A 16,781-nucleotide genomic window follows, 5' to 3' on the forward strand; every position below is an offset into this window, starting at 1 on the left:
ACCTAGGGTTAAACTAAATACAATTATGCTAAAGTATATTAAGTTAGAAGATGAAATAGAGAGAGAGAAAGAGCAACTTACTTGTTTGGTTGAGGGAAAGTGGATGAAGAAGGTGGATAGTAGGGGAGGATGGTAATGGAGTGATGTGAAGATGAGAAGAGAAGAGAGAAGATAGAGAGAAGTGGGAGAGAAATTAGAGAGAAGGGAGTGGGGGAGGGGTGTTTTGCTGAATCTGGGCGAATTGGGGGGGTTTAGTGGTAGGTGGGAGGTGGGGGGTATTTTGGGTAAAAGGTGAAAAGAGAAAAATGTAAAACGAAAACCTTACCTGGACCTCGTCTGCGTCTGCCGCGGTTCTGCCGCGGTTGCTGTAGGACCGCAGTAGACCAAGTTCAGAGGGTCTCCCTGACCGCGGTTGTACTGCGATCGTGGTGTAACCGCGACGGCCTGGGTTCAGAGAAGGGTCAGTACCGCGGTTTGACCGCGTCTCTAATTCTGACGTTTTTTTTATTTTTTTTATTTTTTTTATTTTAGGGAGAGTTACACTTACAACAATTTCATGGGTTGCCTCCCATGCAGCACCTGATTTAACGTCGCGGCACGACCCAGATGAGTGCAGTTAAATCTCGCTCGACCTCTGTGGTTCAGTCAACTGCAGTTGAGACCCTTCCTTGGGCTCGCTCATACCCACATACAACTTCAATCTCTGACTATTGACTCTAAATGTACGAGAGTCATTCTCAGTGGTGACGTCAACCGCTCCTGACTGGAAAACTTCAACTACTTGAAATTGTCCAGACCATCGTGACTTCACTTACCCGGGAACAACCTCAGTCTTGAGTTGTATTACAGTACCATGTCCCCAGGTTTGAAATTTTGCTCAACAATGTTCTGATCGTGTAGCCTCTTCATTCTCTCTTTGTAAAGCCTTGTGCTCTCAAAAGCAAAATACCTGAACTCCTCGAGCTCATGCAATTCTGTGACTCTTGACGTGCTTGCATATTCCATGTCTAAGTTTAGTTGTTTGAGTGCCCACCACGCTTTATGCTCGAGTTCTACAGGTAAGTGACAGGCCTTCCCAAACACTAACTTGTATGGTGACATACCAATTGGTGTCTTGAAAGCTGTTCTATAGGCCCAGAGTGCATCATCTAGCTTCCTTTCCCAATCAGTTCTTGTGGCGTTCACAGTTTTCGTTAACACACTTTTGATTTCCCTATTGGATACCTCAACCTGCCCACTAGTTTGCGGGTGGTATGGAGTAGCCACCTTGTGGCGCACATCGTATTTTATAAGCAACTTCTCGAAGGCTCTATTGCAGAAGTGAGTGCCTCCGTCACTGATAATCGCACGTGGTGTCCCAAAGCGGGTGAATATGTTCTTCTTTAGAAACCCCACCACCACTTTCGCATCATTGGTGGGCAATGCTACAGCTTCCACCCACTTGGACACATAGTCTACAGCAACAAGGATGTACTTATTGCCATAGGAGCTGACGAAGGGACCCATGAAATCAATCCCCCAGACGTCGAACACTTCTATCTCCTGAATTGGGTTCATGGGCATCTCGTGGCGCCGAGAAATGTTCCCGGTGCGTTGACATTCATTACAGCCCTTCACCCATGAGTGAGCATCTTTAAACACAGTCGGCTAGAAAAATCCGGCTTCTAGCACCTTTGCTGCTGTCTTGATCCCTCCAAAGTGTCCACCATAAGCCGATGCATGACAAGCCTGCAAAATAGAAGATTGTTCTATCTCGGAGACGCATCTCCGGATCATGTTATCCAAGCATATTCTAAAGAGATAGGGCTCGTCCCAATAGTACAAGCGGCTTTCACGAAAAAATCGCTTCCTCTGGACCGATGAAAGGTCCTGAGGAACTATACCACTGGCCAGGTAATTGGCCAAGTCCGCATACCATGGCGCTTCCTGATGAGTTATGGCGAGCAGTTGCTCGTCTGGAAAATTATCCAGAATTTCCTCAACTTCAGTTGTATTTTCAGCTCCCTCAAGTCGTGATAAGTGATCAGCGACTTGATTCTCAGTGCCCTTGGGATCACGTATTTCAAGATCGAACTCTTGCAGCAGCAACACCCAACGAATCAGGCATGGCTTAGAGTCTTTCTTTTCTATTAAGTATCTGAGAGCGGCATGGTCAGTGTAGATGATTACCTTTGATCCTATCAGGTAGGATCGGAACTTGTCGAATGCGAACACCACAGCTAACATCTCCTTTTCAGTCACCGTATAGTTCAACTGGGCTCCACTCAGCGTTCTGCTGGCATAGTAGATAGGGTGCATCAATTTGTCCTTCCGCTGGCCCAGCACTGCCCCCACTGCATAGTCACTAGCGTCACACATTAGTTCGAATGGTTGCTCCTAGTTGGGGGCAACAATGATGGGTGCTGTGACCAGCCTCTGCTTCAACTCCTCAAACGCTATCCTGCAATCATCAAAAAATACAAACGGGTGATCTTTCTCTAATAACTTACAGAGAGGTTTGGTGATTTTGGAGAAGTCTTTTATGAACCGCCGGTAGAAACCGACATGTCCAAGAAAACTTCTGATTGCTTTGACCGAAGTTGGTTGAGGCAGCTTTGCTATTACATTAACCTTTGCTCGATCTACTTCTATTCCCTTGCTTGACACCCGGTGCCCCAAGACTATGCCTTCTTGTACCATGAAATGGCACTTCTCCCAGTTCAGCACCAGATTAGTCTCGATGCACCGTTTCAGCACATGCGTCAGATTTACTAGGCACTCATCAAATGAACTTCCCACCACTAAGAAGTCATCCATGAACACCTCCATTATATCCTCAACCATGTCAGTGAATATGGCCATCATGCACCGTTGGAATGTGGCGGGTGCATTGCATAGGCCAAAGGGCATCCTCCTAAAGGCATAAATGCCATAAGGGCATGTGAAGGAGGTCTTCTCTCGGTCCTCAGGTGCAATGGAAATCTGATTGTACCCTGAGTACCCATCCAGAAAACAAAAGTGTGACCTCCCTGCCAATCTATCCAGCATCTGATCGATGAAGGGAAGTCCGGATCGCAAAAGCGGAAAGCCCCAGCTAGTGCCCCATCACAAAAGCGACTCTGGCTTCACAAATGTGAAGCCATCCTACTCTGCTAGAAATCGCAAAATGCAAGGTCCGCAAATACGAACAGGATCTCGCATTTGCGAGACCTGAAGCACCAACAAAATTTGTACCTCTCTCAAACACTCTGGAACGCGTCTGAAACTCATCCGAGCCCTAGGGATTCCTTACCAAATATCCACACAAGTCTAAAAATATCATAAAAACTCGCTTAGTGATCAAAACACCAAGATAACACCAAAACACATGAAAATGACAATAAACTTCAAGAATTGCTAGAAACACAACCATGAGTCCGATTCCTATCAAACCATCTCGGAATGAAACCAAACTTTGTAGACAACTCACTAATGACAAAATGGACCTATTCCAAGTTCCGAATCCAAAATCTGAATCCGATAGCAATAAAGCCAAATCATGGTCAAACTTATGAAAATTCTAAAGGTTTAAATTGCCAACTTTCGCCAAAAGGTACCAAATCAACCTAGGAACCTCTGAATCCAATTACGGGCATACATCTAAGTCTAAAATAACCATCTGGACCTAACAGTACTATCAAAACTCTAATTCGAGATCAAATATGCTAAAGTCAAACTAGGTTAATTCCTCCAACTTTAAGCTTTTAAAATAAAAATCATTCTTCCAAATAAAGCGTGAAGCGCTCGAAAACCGAAACTGAACATACACACAAGTCATAATATAAAATTTGAAGCTAATCAAGAACTTAAACCAACAAATAAAAATCTAAAGCTCAAAATGACATGACAAATCATTACATGGGCAAGACAAGTTTCATTGGTGCAGTCCACCATTGCACCTTGCATGTAACAAGTTTAAGGGGTGAAAAAATAAAAAATAAATAATGCAAATAAAAAGTAAGAATCCATAAATATTGTTGATCATTAATAGGCATGCTTTGATCTATAGAATGGGTAGACTGGGTAAATAATTTGAATTGGATAGAGGCGGGTAAATAATTTGGGTTGGGTAGGTATTTGTGAACTTAGGGCTTGCTATGGAATGGGTAGAGCCGAGTATATTATTTAGAATATGGGTTGGGTAGGTATTTGTGAACTTAGGGCTTGCTATGGAATGGGTAGAGCCGAGTATATTATTTAGAATAACGGGTAGCACCGGGTAAATTATTTGGGTTGAGTAGGTATAATTTATCCTAAAATATTTCACTTGAAGAGAATCTCTTGTTTGTATCCCATATAAAATCGTTGTCCCAACATCTGTTCTGGAATACCATGATGTGGACACATAACCAACATTCCTTTGAACCTGCCCCATGTTTCATGCAGTGTCTCCATCGGTTTCTGCTTGAAGCTCACGATCTCATCAATTTGTTGGGCAGTTTTGTTGGGTGGATGAAACTTGTTATGAAACTGCTTGACTAACTCATCCCACGTTGCTATAGAATTTATGGGGAGTGAGTTTAGCCACACCTGTGCAGCTCCTGTCACCGAGAATGGGAACAATAATAACCTGATAGCCTCTGGAGTGACATTGGGCTGCCTCTGGGTCTTGCAGATTGACAGGAAGTTCTTCAGGTGTTGCTAAGGATCTTCAAGTTGTGTCCCAAAGAAGAGTCCCTTGTTTTGCAGCAAGTGCAGCATGTTGTTTGTGATCTGGAACGATTCAGCTTGTATCGTGGGCACAACAATGGCAGTGGCCAGATTGTCAGCTGTGAGTTATGCCCAGTCATACAGTGCACCCTCGGGCACCAGAGGTGCCGCTTCTCTGACATTCAAGTTGACTTGCTCATGCCTGCCGTTTCCATTGGGGTCGATTGCATCTCCCATGTCAGCTTCGAATTTGTCTATTTGTTGAGGTGGTTGAAGTCTTCTGTTGGCACGGTTCAATGCCCTGAATATTTTCTCAGGGTCTGAGAGTCCTTCAAGTAGTTCTCCAGTCCTAGTAGAGTTTCTAGGCATACACCTGTGCAACCAAGTCAAAAACCGTCAAAAGTTTCAATCAAAAGTTGGGTGTAGAGAAACTGCTTACACTAAGAATTTTTGTATTTCTATCAATGGTAATTGATAATTCCGTTAAGTCCCCGGCAACGGCGCCAAAATTTGATCACGTCCAACTATGCCCTCTAAAAAGGACTCTGCGGACGTTGCAAATATAACCCGAGTATTACGCCCAGGGTCGAATCCACAGAGAGTTAACCTATCAATCACAATCTTTAGACCCACTAAACTCTTGAGAACCAATTTCCCAAACTTTTGAATCACAGTTGAAGGTTTCTTTACTAACTATGATTGCAAGTAAATAACAAGCTGTAAACTAAAATGCTAAGGTTGTAAACAATGATGAGAAAAAGCTAAGGTAAAGATTTCCCCTATTGATGGAATCCCTTCTGTTTATGCTTCATACAAATTTCCCAACACACCTCTATCAATCATGAACACTTTTCTTACCGTAAATCTCTCCCGAGTAATCACAGTAATATACTATTGCACTCTCTCGAGATACACTAGCTAGCTTTAATTAACACCGTTCACTTAAGATTTCACCCAAGGCTTCGTTATCCCTAATCCCGCCTTTAAACCCGCAGTTATAGATTCCTCTTATACTTTAGGAGTGGTGTTATTCAACAATAACCTAAATATGCACTCTCTCCCGAGTTATGCACACTAAATAGGCACAACTAATTAAGGATCCTGTCAATTAACTACAACAAGAGCATAGTTGAATAAATAAAGATTGAAACTAGCAATTTGTATTCACATAAACAAGAAGTTCATGCCCCAATAGGTTCCATCAAAACCTTAGACAAAAGATTTAGCTACTCATAACTATGGGTAAACAAACTAAGATAAGATCCATCATAAACTAGCAATCAAAATCAAAGAAAAGAAGAAAGATGTTTTGGGTGATCTCTCACAATTGTTTTTCTTGCCAAGATACTCTAAAAATCAATACATCCCTCTCTTGGGCGAAGTCTAGTGTTTAAAATAGAGTTTTGGGTTAAAAATCCCGTGTTTTGCACTTTAGTCCCTGAAATTTCCGCCTCCTGCCGCGGTTCTGCCGCCGTCGCGGTGGAACCGCGGCCAAACAGCTCCTCTGAATCTCTTTCTGTCTGCGAGCATCCGTCACCGCGGTTCTGCCGCGGTCGCGGTGGAACCGCGGCAGAGTCATTTTTCTGATTCTTCAGCCTGTTTTTGCGTGGTTCACTTGGGACATTTCACGGTTGGCCTCTCTTTCTTCATTCTTTTTGACTCCAAAAGTGCTCCCTAGCCTTCCCTAGTCATATATAACCTGCAAATCATGAAAAGCACTAATAAGAGCATTTTGTTATCACTTTTATTATTATAACTATGCAAGAAGGCAGTTATTTAGGGCCTGAATATAGTTAAATTCACCTATTATCACCTATACACTATTGGAAACTTTATTGTCCTCCCTACTCAAGTTTCAATTTAATTGTATCATATACACAAATTTACCAATTTTATAGGAAAAATTTCACATTAGAACAACTGCGCTCCATACTTTTCAATTTTATAGCTCATATTTCAATTTACAGCCAACTAGCCCAAAAATAATAGGCTAAAATTCAACATCCAACTCCATAGGTTCTCAAATTTACTATTTAATTTTAAAAAAAGATTCCTCAAGCTTTTAAATTAATTTTCGAATCAGTAACTGTGATTCAAATATCAATTCAACAAACCAAATTCATTTGGGTGGTGAAAAATTAGATTTTTAATAAGCTTAAATATGTGGGTTTAAATTTCGAATTTGATATTGTGAGAAATTTAGAGTGGATGTTATTTTAGACTTGTTAGAAATAGTATAAGGAGGTTGTATATAAAATTTTAAGTCATTTAATGGAGATTTGGACTGGTTTTGAACAAGAATTGTAACTGAAAATTGTGGCAGAAGTTCATCTACAGATGCTTGTATAAAGGTGTATAAAAGTGTATAATAGTGTATAAGGTGTGTTTCTACACTCATATACAGTATTATACAAGATTATACATAATTATAAAAAAAAATTGACTTCGTCTTTTTTCTTGCGTCTTTTCTAAAAATTTAATTCAAATCTACTCCAAATCACTTCAAATTTTAATTTTGAACTCCTTCTGATATTTTCAATCAATTGGAACAACACTCAATCCAAACAACTAATAAATTCAAAAAAATCCATTTTCGAAAGTAAAGCTTGGTCTTCAATGGTGGACTCTACTCTTCAATTTTCTTACATTGCAAGCATGTGACACAAGAGGAAAAGCAGAAAATACATGGACCCTTGAAGCCTATGTAGAAGATGTGAGAAGAAGAGAGAGTGAAAACAACGGTTGTGAGAACACAGATTTAACTCCATAGCTTTTAGAAGTAATGATTGTAAGAACACATATTTTGAATTTGCTAGTGCTTTCAAAATATGTACAATGTGGGCTAGGTCAGGTAAAACTTAAAAACATGGGCCATTTTTGGTTATGGTGTGAAGTCATGTGTATTTTCTTGTAATTCTTTCAATTATTTATATACACTTTAGGAATTAAATGAGTATCCCTTTATATTAGGAATCAATTATTTCCCATCCTTATTCTTTCTCCCTCATGCTCTCTCTCTCTCTCTCTCTACGTCTCTCTCTATCTCTCAATCCCTAATTCCAGTAATGTTGAGCAAAGAAAATGAGAGTAGCAATTCCACCATTGACAACCATTAAAAAGCTTTGAATTCGAATTTGGGTTTTCAAAAAATATTATTTGTTTGAATTAAGTGTTATTGCAAATAATTGAAAATTCTCTCTACGTCTCTCTCTATCTCTCTATCCCTAATTCTAGTAATGTAAAGCAAAGGAAAAGAGAGCAGCAATTCCACCATTGACAGCCATTTAAAAGCTTTGAAGCTTTGAATTCAAATTTAAATTTTCAAAAACCATTATTTATTTGGATTGGGTGTTGTTGCAAACAATTGAGAATATTGTTTGGAGTTTATATCTCAATTTTGAGGGTGTTTTGGTGAAGATTAGACTTGATTTTGGTTGAATTTCAGATTGAAACTCGAAGAAGAAGAAGATTTTGGTTGAATTTAAGAAGAAGAAGAAGAAGACATGGCATACATTATACTTAAGAAATTGTAGTAAAGTTGTAGTAAAATTGTAGAAAAATTATATTCTGTTGTTTATATATATATATTATTTAAATATTGTATGAAAGTTGAACAATATTGTATAAAAATTGTATTTAAGTTGTATGATATTGTAGTTGTATATAACTGGGTAGAAATAACGTATGAAAGTTGTAGATAAGCTATGGATAAGTTGTATAATATATAATTAGTTGTATGAAATTTATTTTTACTATGTATAAATCAGATACAAAATATACAAAAGACATGTTGTATAAAATTTGTATAAAAATTATATGTAAGTGGTATGATATTGTAGTTGTATTTAAATGTTTAACTATGTAGAAATAATGTATGAAAGTTGTAGATTAGTTGTGCTTTTACATTGTGCTTTTAAGCTCTTTGCCTAAACGTGTTAAAACTGTTTAAAACATTACTTAATTTCATGAAATACCTTGCAACTTAATTCAGATCGACTTCTCATAAAAGGTAAACTTACCTATCTTCAGCATTACATGCCAGAAGGATTCCATCTTATTTTGCAGGAAAAAGTATAACCATTGTTGAGTATGATTTGTAGAATAATGCCCTCCAGATATATTATATCCAACTAGGGCTGTCCTATTAATTATTGCTCCTACCTAAAGAAAGTGAAAAGCATAGGATATAATTCTTTGGAAATGGCTGCCCTTCTCATTTTGTATTTTGAATAGCAACTTCAACAAGTTCTTAATTGGATAATAATTAAATGACTTGATGGACAGGGAATAGAGTCTGATTCCATTTTAAGGATTTAAATTAAAATTTTGGTTTTATCCTGGATAAAAAGAACTTGTGAAAAGTTGTCCCCAAATATTAACCTAATCTTCCTGTAAATTATAGAGGAATTCTTACTAAATTCCAACGTAAAACTGAGGGTTAAAAAGAAGAAGAAGAAAAAGTATTAGAAGAAATAACACAAAGTTGTAAGTACTATTAAGACATGGTTACATGATCAACCAGATGAAAGAGTTGTCCACTGACTTGATCACCAAATTGCTGCAAGGGTAAAAGATCTAGAGAGTAAAGGGGAAAGAGGAGAGAAAAAAGGAAAAAGGTATAACTAAATCTCTTGAATGAATGCACTAATAATAGATTGAAAGTCTTTTAAGGTGAAGTATATATATTCTTTAAACAAAATTTGTTTAGATCGGGTAATTAACTAAAGATGAACATTCTTAATAATAAAGTTTCCAATAGTGTATATGTATGTAAAAATCCGATAACTTTATACTCTTTGGGGCCATTATTTAAGTTATACTCACAATATACCAAATTTTATAAATTTATCTACTTCAAAATACATTTCAGATATAGGGGACTAAAGTAGTAAAAATTTGTGAAGTTTTCTGTCTGAAGTGTGGCCCGGTGTGATGACCTGACCAGTCGTCTCATGAGTTACCGCTCCGTTTCTCCCATTTTTGCTTCTTTATGCTTTGTTCATCCGTGTTTTGTGGTATCAGGTTGGTCGGATCGAATCCGGAATGATTTTGGTAAGGTTTGAGATACTTAGTCTCTTTTAAGAAAGTTTAAGTTGGAAAAGTCAATCGGATATTGACTTATGTGTTAGAGGGCTCGGATATGAGTTCCGGTGGTTTGGTTAGCTTTGGGGGGGGGGGGTGATTTGGGACTTAAGAGCGTGGTCGGAATGAGTTTTAGAGGGTCAGAGTAGATTTAGGCTTGAATTGGCGAAGTTGATATTTTGGCGATTTTCGGTTGGTAGGTGAGATTTTGATATAGGGGTCGGAATGGAATTTCGAGAGTTGCAGTAGCTCTGTTGTGTCATTTAGGATGTGTGAGCAAAATTTCAGGTCATTCGGACGTGGTTTGGTTGAGTTTTTGATCAAAAGCGGAATTCGAAAGATTTTGGAAAGTTTGGTTTGAATCTGATGAGTTTTGATTGATTTGATGTTGTTTGAGGCAATTTTGAAGATTGGTACAAGTTTGAATAAAGTTTTAGGATATGGTGGTGCCTTTAGTTGAGGTCCCTGGGGCCTCAGGTGAGTTTCGGATGGTCAATCGGACCATTTCATGCCTTGGTGATGTTGCAGAATTGCAGGTTCAGCTGTTGCAGAGAATCCTTCTTCACGATCGCGTAGGGGTTCCTGCGATCGCGTAGAGATTTTTGAGGAGCAGTCCATTTTGTTCTATGCGTTCGTGAAGGAGGAGTGGCGATCGCATATTGTGAGGAGCTGGGTCATTGCGAACGCGAGGAGGTGGTCGCGTTCGCATAGAGTTAAGTGGATTCATTGCGAACGCGGTGGGCAGTCCGTGATCGCGTAGAGTTAGTTGCTTGGACATCGCGTTCATGGGGGATTTCATGCGTTCGCATAGAGTAATTTTTGTGATCTGAATTTTTCCGCGATCGCGATGAAGGAAATTAGGCCTGTGCAGAAGGTTTAAAAGGTCGTCTTGTCCGCGAATGTGAGGTTTATTTCCTCCATAGTTGGTCATTTTTGGAGATTTTTAAAGAAGATTGAAGAGGAATTCAAGAGAAATCACTTGGAGGTAAGATTCTTGGACTTAAATTCGATTAGTATGTGAATTCCACTTAGAAAATCATGGAAATTAAGCTAAAAATTGAAGAACTAGGGCTTGGAAACTTAGACTTTTGATGGAGGATTTGAAGGGCCATTTGTGGTCGGATTTGAGAACTTTTGATATGTATGAACTCGTGAGGAGATAAGGAATCTATTGGTATAAAAATTAATGAATTCCGAGATGTGGGCCTGGGGGGTCGAGTTTTGGTAATTTCAGGATTTGTGTAGTATTTTGATTGTTTTCGCTTGGGCTTCGTTTCCTTAGCATATTTTGACGTCCTCGTTCTGATTTTGGTTAGATTTGACGCGAGTGGAGGGTTTGAACCCCGAATTTGCATATCGTAGTGCTATATTAAGAATAAACACACGCTTGATGACGAGTGTGGGGTCGTGCACTATTGGTGATTATGACTTGGTCCGTCCCGATTGATGATTTTACCGCGTATTTGATTTAAAACTATTTGCTATCATCATTATTTGAGATGAATGCCATATTTGGGCCTAGTGCCAACTATTTGAACCCTTCGGGGCTTTTTATTGATATTTCTTCACTACTTTGACTTTATACTTGAACTCAGTCATGTTATTTTCCACTGTTTTCATACTTAGCCATGTTTACTCAGTTTTAAGACTTAAATGATATTTTAAATGATGTTTGGGTCGAGAAACACTATTTTACTATTGCTCGAGGGGCTTCTGAGGATTTTTGACTGAGTAAGGCCGATGGCCTATGTTGTGAGGAAATACTGATACTAATTTGAGGACGAGGGCCTGAGATATGTACGCCAGGAGGTGTCTTGATTGATATGAGGCCGAGGGCCTAGTTTTGATGCCACGAGATGACTTGTTATTGCGCTTGGGCCATAAGGGGCCCCTCTAGGAGTCTGCACACCCCCAGTGAGCGCGGGTACCCATTGTGATGTAAGATTGAGCCCGAGGGCCTGGTATTGTTTTGAGATGCTACCCAAAGGGCGGATTTGTTGATACTATGCCCGAGGGGCGAACTTCTATTTGTTTACTTTACCTTAACTACCTGTCAATTACCTGTTTACTATTTGAAAGAGGATTTTTACTTAACTTTTCACTGGTTTACTGTTTTTAAATGGTTTTACTGTTTCATTATAGAATACCTTGTGCCTTACGTGTTTTCTTACTTTCAGTCGTCATTTACATTTGTTACTCATTGAGTTGGAGTACTCACTTTACTCCCTGCACCCTCTGTGCATATTCAGGCGTAGCTGGTCCCGCTCCCGAGTGCTGATCATTCCACTTCAGGCGGATCCGAGAAGTCTTTAGGTAGTTGTTGGCGTTCGCAGCCCGGAGCTCCTCCCTATCTCTTTTCATTTATGTCCTTAGTTCAGTACTAAACTCTGTAGTTACAATTGAGTATTCAGCTTTGTTAGATGCTCGTGACTTGTGACACCCTGGTTAGGGCTGTGTTGGGTTGTACTTTCGCATTTTATTGATATTATCTGCTACTTCGTATTATTAATCATGTTTTAGGCTATTTTATTGTTGTTTAACTGTTTAGTGTCGAATTGGGAATAGTTGGCTGACCTTGTCTTCACGAGAGGTGTCATCACGACTGAGTCCAGGTTTAGGGTCGTGACACCCGGGTTGCCAAGGACAATTTCTGACTTTTTTTTACTGAAGTAGAAGCCTTGACAAGGACGAACTTCGGATATTTTTTATTGAAATTATGGCTCTAGCAATTTTAAGCTTCAAAATATTTCGTCTAAACTTTGGCCTAACAGTTCCAATACTTCAGATATTTTCCTCTCACGTTTGGCCTAATGGTCTTAAAACTCCAGATATTTTCGTCTGAAGTTGGCCTAACGGTCCTAATACGTCATACATTTTTATTTGAAATTGACAGTCAAAACTAACATTAAAACATAGTCGAAATTATTCATATTCGTTAGCCAAAAAAGTGTATAAAATTTATATTATTTTTGTATATAACACAAAGAATATATATATACAAAAAAAAATTAAAAAATATATATTTTTTCGACTATTATTTTGAGAGCGGTTATATATATAATGTCATTTTCCCCGAAACAACGTAGAATCCAGCAAGCACTTTAAGATGGGTGTCAGTTTACAACTTTGTCTGAAAGTTAATATTGGGTATCAGTTAAATAGTCTTAAAAAATGGGCAGATATTAAATTAGAACGACCAAATAAGGAGCCCACAACAAATTTGATTTTGAAATACTAGAATAAACAGTCCCCTTTTCCACTGCTAATCAAAATTTAGCCATCATCTAAAAACTAATAAAATTTGGTCACTATAATAAGTTGGAAAAAAGCACCTCTAGACTAAACATGAAAAATTTAAACTTCTTCTTCACTTAGTTTACATAATCGTATATCTCTCTCTATCTATGTATTCTCTGTAGACATCAGGGGCGGATTTACGCTTATCGTGACACCGCTTCATCAAATTTTTTACTAATTATATGTATTAATATTGTACGGAAATAGATAATTAAGAAAAAAATGACTCCACTTGACATAAATTGTGTCTTGGTGTGTTGGTAATGTGTTTGATTTTTCTCTAAGAAGTCAAACCTCAACTATCACAATTTTCTTTTGCAAATATTTGAGAGAGCCTTTGTAGTTAAAAAATATGATTAAGTAGAATTGTACTCAGGGCCTTTTCTAACTTAAGACTCAGCAAATCAATAGACTAAGGCTATTTCTTGTCTAAAAGTGTGATAATCAAAGTTATATTCTAATTCTTTTATAAATTTTGACACCACTTACAAAAATTCCTGCATACGCCCCTTGTAGACATGCACTTGTGTGTATATATATACATACAACGATGTACGCAGGACACAACCGTTCTCCAACCTAATTTCAGCTTTATATTTTAACTTCAAACCAGTTCAAAGCACCTAAAAACTTTTTTGAATTTTGCATATAGCCTCGTCGAGGTGATTTTACCGAATTCCAACTGCACCAATTGAAAAAATAATTTCTAATTGAAGCTTCAAAAAAATCTTTAATGATTGTTCTTCCAAACTTTCAAACTTTTTACTATATCAGAGAATATTGACGTTGGCGGTTCAATCAAGGACACATGAAAAAAGAATAAAATACTCACTTCATATTGTCATTTCTCTCTAGTCCTATATATGTGAAAGAAGAGTTTGTGGCATAAGGAAAGGAAATGGAGATAAGAAATTGAGGAAGTCATCGGAGGGTTACGAACAAAAAAGTGGGGTTGCGCCCTAGTGAGTGTGAAAAGTTTGAGAGAGAGAAGAAGAAGAAGGAGGAGGAAAAAGAGGCCGAGGAGGAAGAGGAGGAATTGAGCGAAGGAAAAGAGAGAATTGCGTTTGTTTGAGCGCTTGGCTAGCGGTTTCTATTTCTTTTAGGCTACAATGACAAAATGTAATTATTGGCTAAATGGGTACAAGTTGATCTTAAAACTTGTACATTTGTGCAAATTCTCTTTTTGTTCTCGATGCAATAGACAAGATACAATCTATGTTATTGAAGTACAAGGATGATGATTTGAGTAGTTAGGGGTTATTTAGCAATTAAGAAAGTTAGAAGGGACTAGTTAGTTTGGGTGGTTACTTAACATCGCAGAGTTTGTTATAAATGCATTGTTAAGTACCTAATTGTACTAACACTTTCATTATTTAGAATACACGACTCCTTTCTTCCTCTCTTCATCTTCCTTCTCTTTACTCTTCTTTGCATAGAATCTGTGCCCTAGATAACAATGTAACTCGATTAATCTGCATGTTGCTCGATCTGATTAGCTGAGAATTCTACAAATTAACATGGTATCAGAGTAGACCTCCTAAAATTAGAGTGTTCTCCGACGAGTTCATGGTGAGATTCCGGCAAATCGACAGAGTTACTAGTAAATTGACAGTGACGAAACTCGAAACCTATAAAAAATCACAGGAAATGAAGTAACACAGCTGGAACACAATCACCCGTTGTTTCTTTAAGCGTAAGATTCTGCGGGACTAGTTCTATGCCAATTACGTTCACAGGGCCAGAAACTTATGCAATGTGGAGAAAGTCGATTAAACTAGCCCTTAAGGGAAAAAGCAAGATTTGGTTTTGTAGACGGAAGTTGTGTGAAAAACATGTATAGAGATGAATTAGCAGAGCAATGGAAGAAGGTGTGATGTGATTGTGTTGTCATGCATACATAGTACAGCTGCGAGTGAATTGATACCAAGTATCATGTTTGCATTGAGTGCAAAAAAGGTGTGGAGTGATTTTAATGAGAGGTTTGAAAGATGCAGTCTCACTAGGATCTATCATTTGTAGACATAAATTGCATTACTAAGATAAGGTACAGATTTTGTAACCACCTACTATTCAAAAATGAATGATCTGTGGAATGAATTAGACATACTGGCACCAAAAACAGGTTGTGGCTGTGAGGAATCTATACCATCACTTGAACACCTATCACAACAACATTTGTTGCAGTTTCTCATGGGCCTAAATGAAAGCTATAGTAATATGTGGAGTAATGTGTTGATGAAAAGGCCTGTATTCGTGTGAATGAAGCCTATGCCATAGTTACTCAAGAAGAGAGTCAAAGGGCTTTAGGAGTGGCTAATGTGAACAAGGATCTATTGACTATGATGGCAGGGAAGCCTCAATATAACAAACCTAAGAAGATAGGAATGATATGTGAGGATTGTGAGTATAAAAGACATTTGAAGGAAAATTTCTACAAAAAAGTAGGATATCCAGCAGATTTTAAGAGCAAGAAAAAGACATGTTGCAGGAGGAAGCAGGACATTTGCTATCATTGCAAATGCAGAAGAAACCAACAACTCTGAGGGTCAACCACAAAGGTAGTAGAAGCAACTGGTAGGGCTGTTGAACAAACCTACAGGTGTAAAATGTTCCACAAACATGGGAGGTATTGTTTCATTAATGTCCAATGCCACAGAAAAAGATCAGATAGTGGATACATGTGTCACTCATTACATAACATGTAATAAGGATTTACTATATATACTTAAGATCATTGATGGATATGGAAGTGTACAGTTACCAACAGGGAAGACTTCAAACATTACACATACATGAAATGCACAGATTCTAGGAAATCAGAAAGTGAAAAATGTGCTCCATGTACCAAATTTTAAATTTAACTTGCTATCAGTGTCAAAGCTTACCAAAGCCCTTAGCTGTTTAGTTGCTTTTGAACCTGACTTCTGTGTATTTCAGGGACTTTACAGTGGCAAGGTATTGTGGATTGGTAGAGACCATGAAGGATTTTACATAATAAAGCAAAGGGAGGTAGAAAACAAAGCACTGGTGGCAGGCACAATTGCAGATGAGGGAGCATAAACAGTCTTATGGCATTACAAAATGGGACAATGCCTCACTAAGATCATTACAACACTTGTCAACCTTGAAAAATAAAATCAATAGTTAAAAACAGGAAGTTGTGATGTATGTCCTCCTGCAAAAAAATGTAGGATGCAATTTCTAACTAGTATTTCAAATTCAACTGCAGTATTTCAACTTCTTCATTTGGCAGGCACAATTGCAAATGAGGGAGCATAAAAAGTCTTATGGAATTACAAAATGGGATAATGCCTCAATAAGATCATTACAACACTTGTCAACCTTGAAAAATAAAATCAGCAGTTAAAAACAAGAAGTTGTGATGTATGTCCTCCTGCAAAAAAATGTAGGATGCAATTTCTAACTAGTGTTTCAAATTCAATTGCCGTCTTTCAACTTCTTCATTTAGATGTTTGGGGATCATACAAGATTCCAGCTTATGACAAAAATAATATTTTATTACAATAGTGTATGATTATAGTAGATACACATGGGCATGTCTGATACAGTCAAAGTGTCAAGTATATGCGGTTTTGAAAAACTTTCTTCTGATAATAAAATCACTTTGGTGTTAATGTCCGGTACTTAAGATCTGACATGCGACAAAATCTTGTAATGCACAATATGATAGCATATTTGCGTCTTATGGTATTATTCATCAAACTAGTTGCCTC

Source organism: Nicotiana tabacum, chromosome 1 (assembly GCF_000715075.1).
Source record: "Nicotiana tabacum cultivar K326 chromosome 1, ASM71507v2, whole genome shotgun sequence".
Classification (NCBI taxonomy): Eukaryota; Viridiplantae; Streptophyta; class Magnoliopsida; order Solanales; family Solanaceae; genus Nicotiana; species Nicotiana tabacum.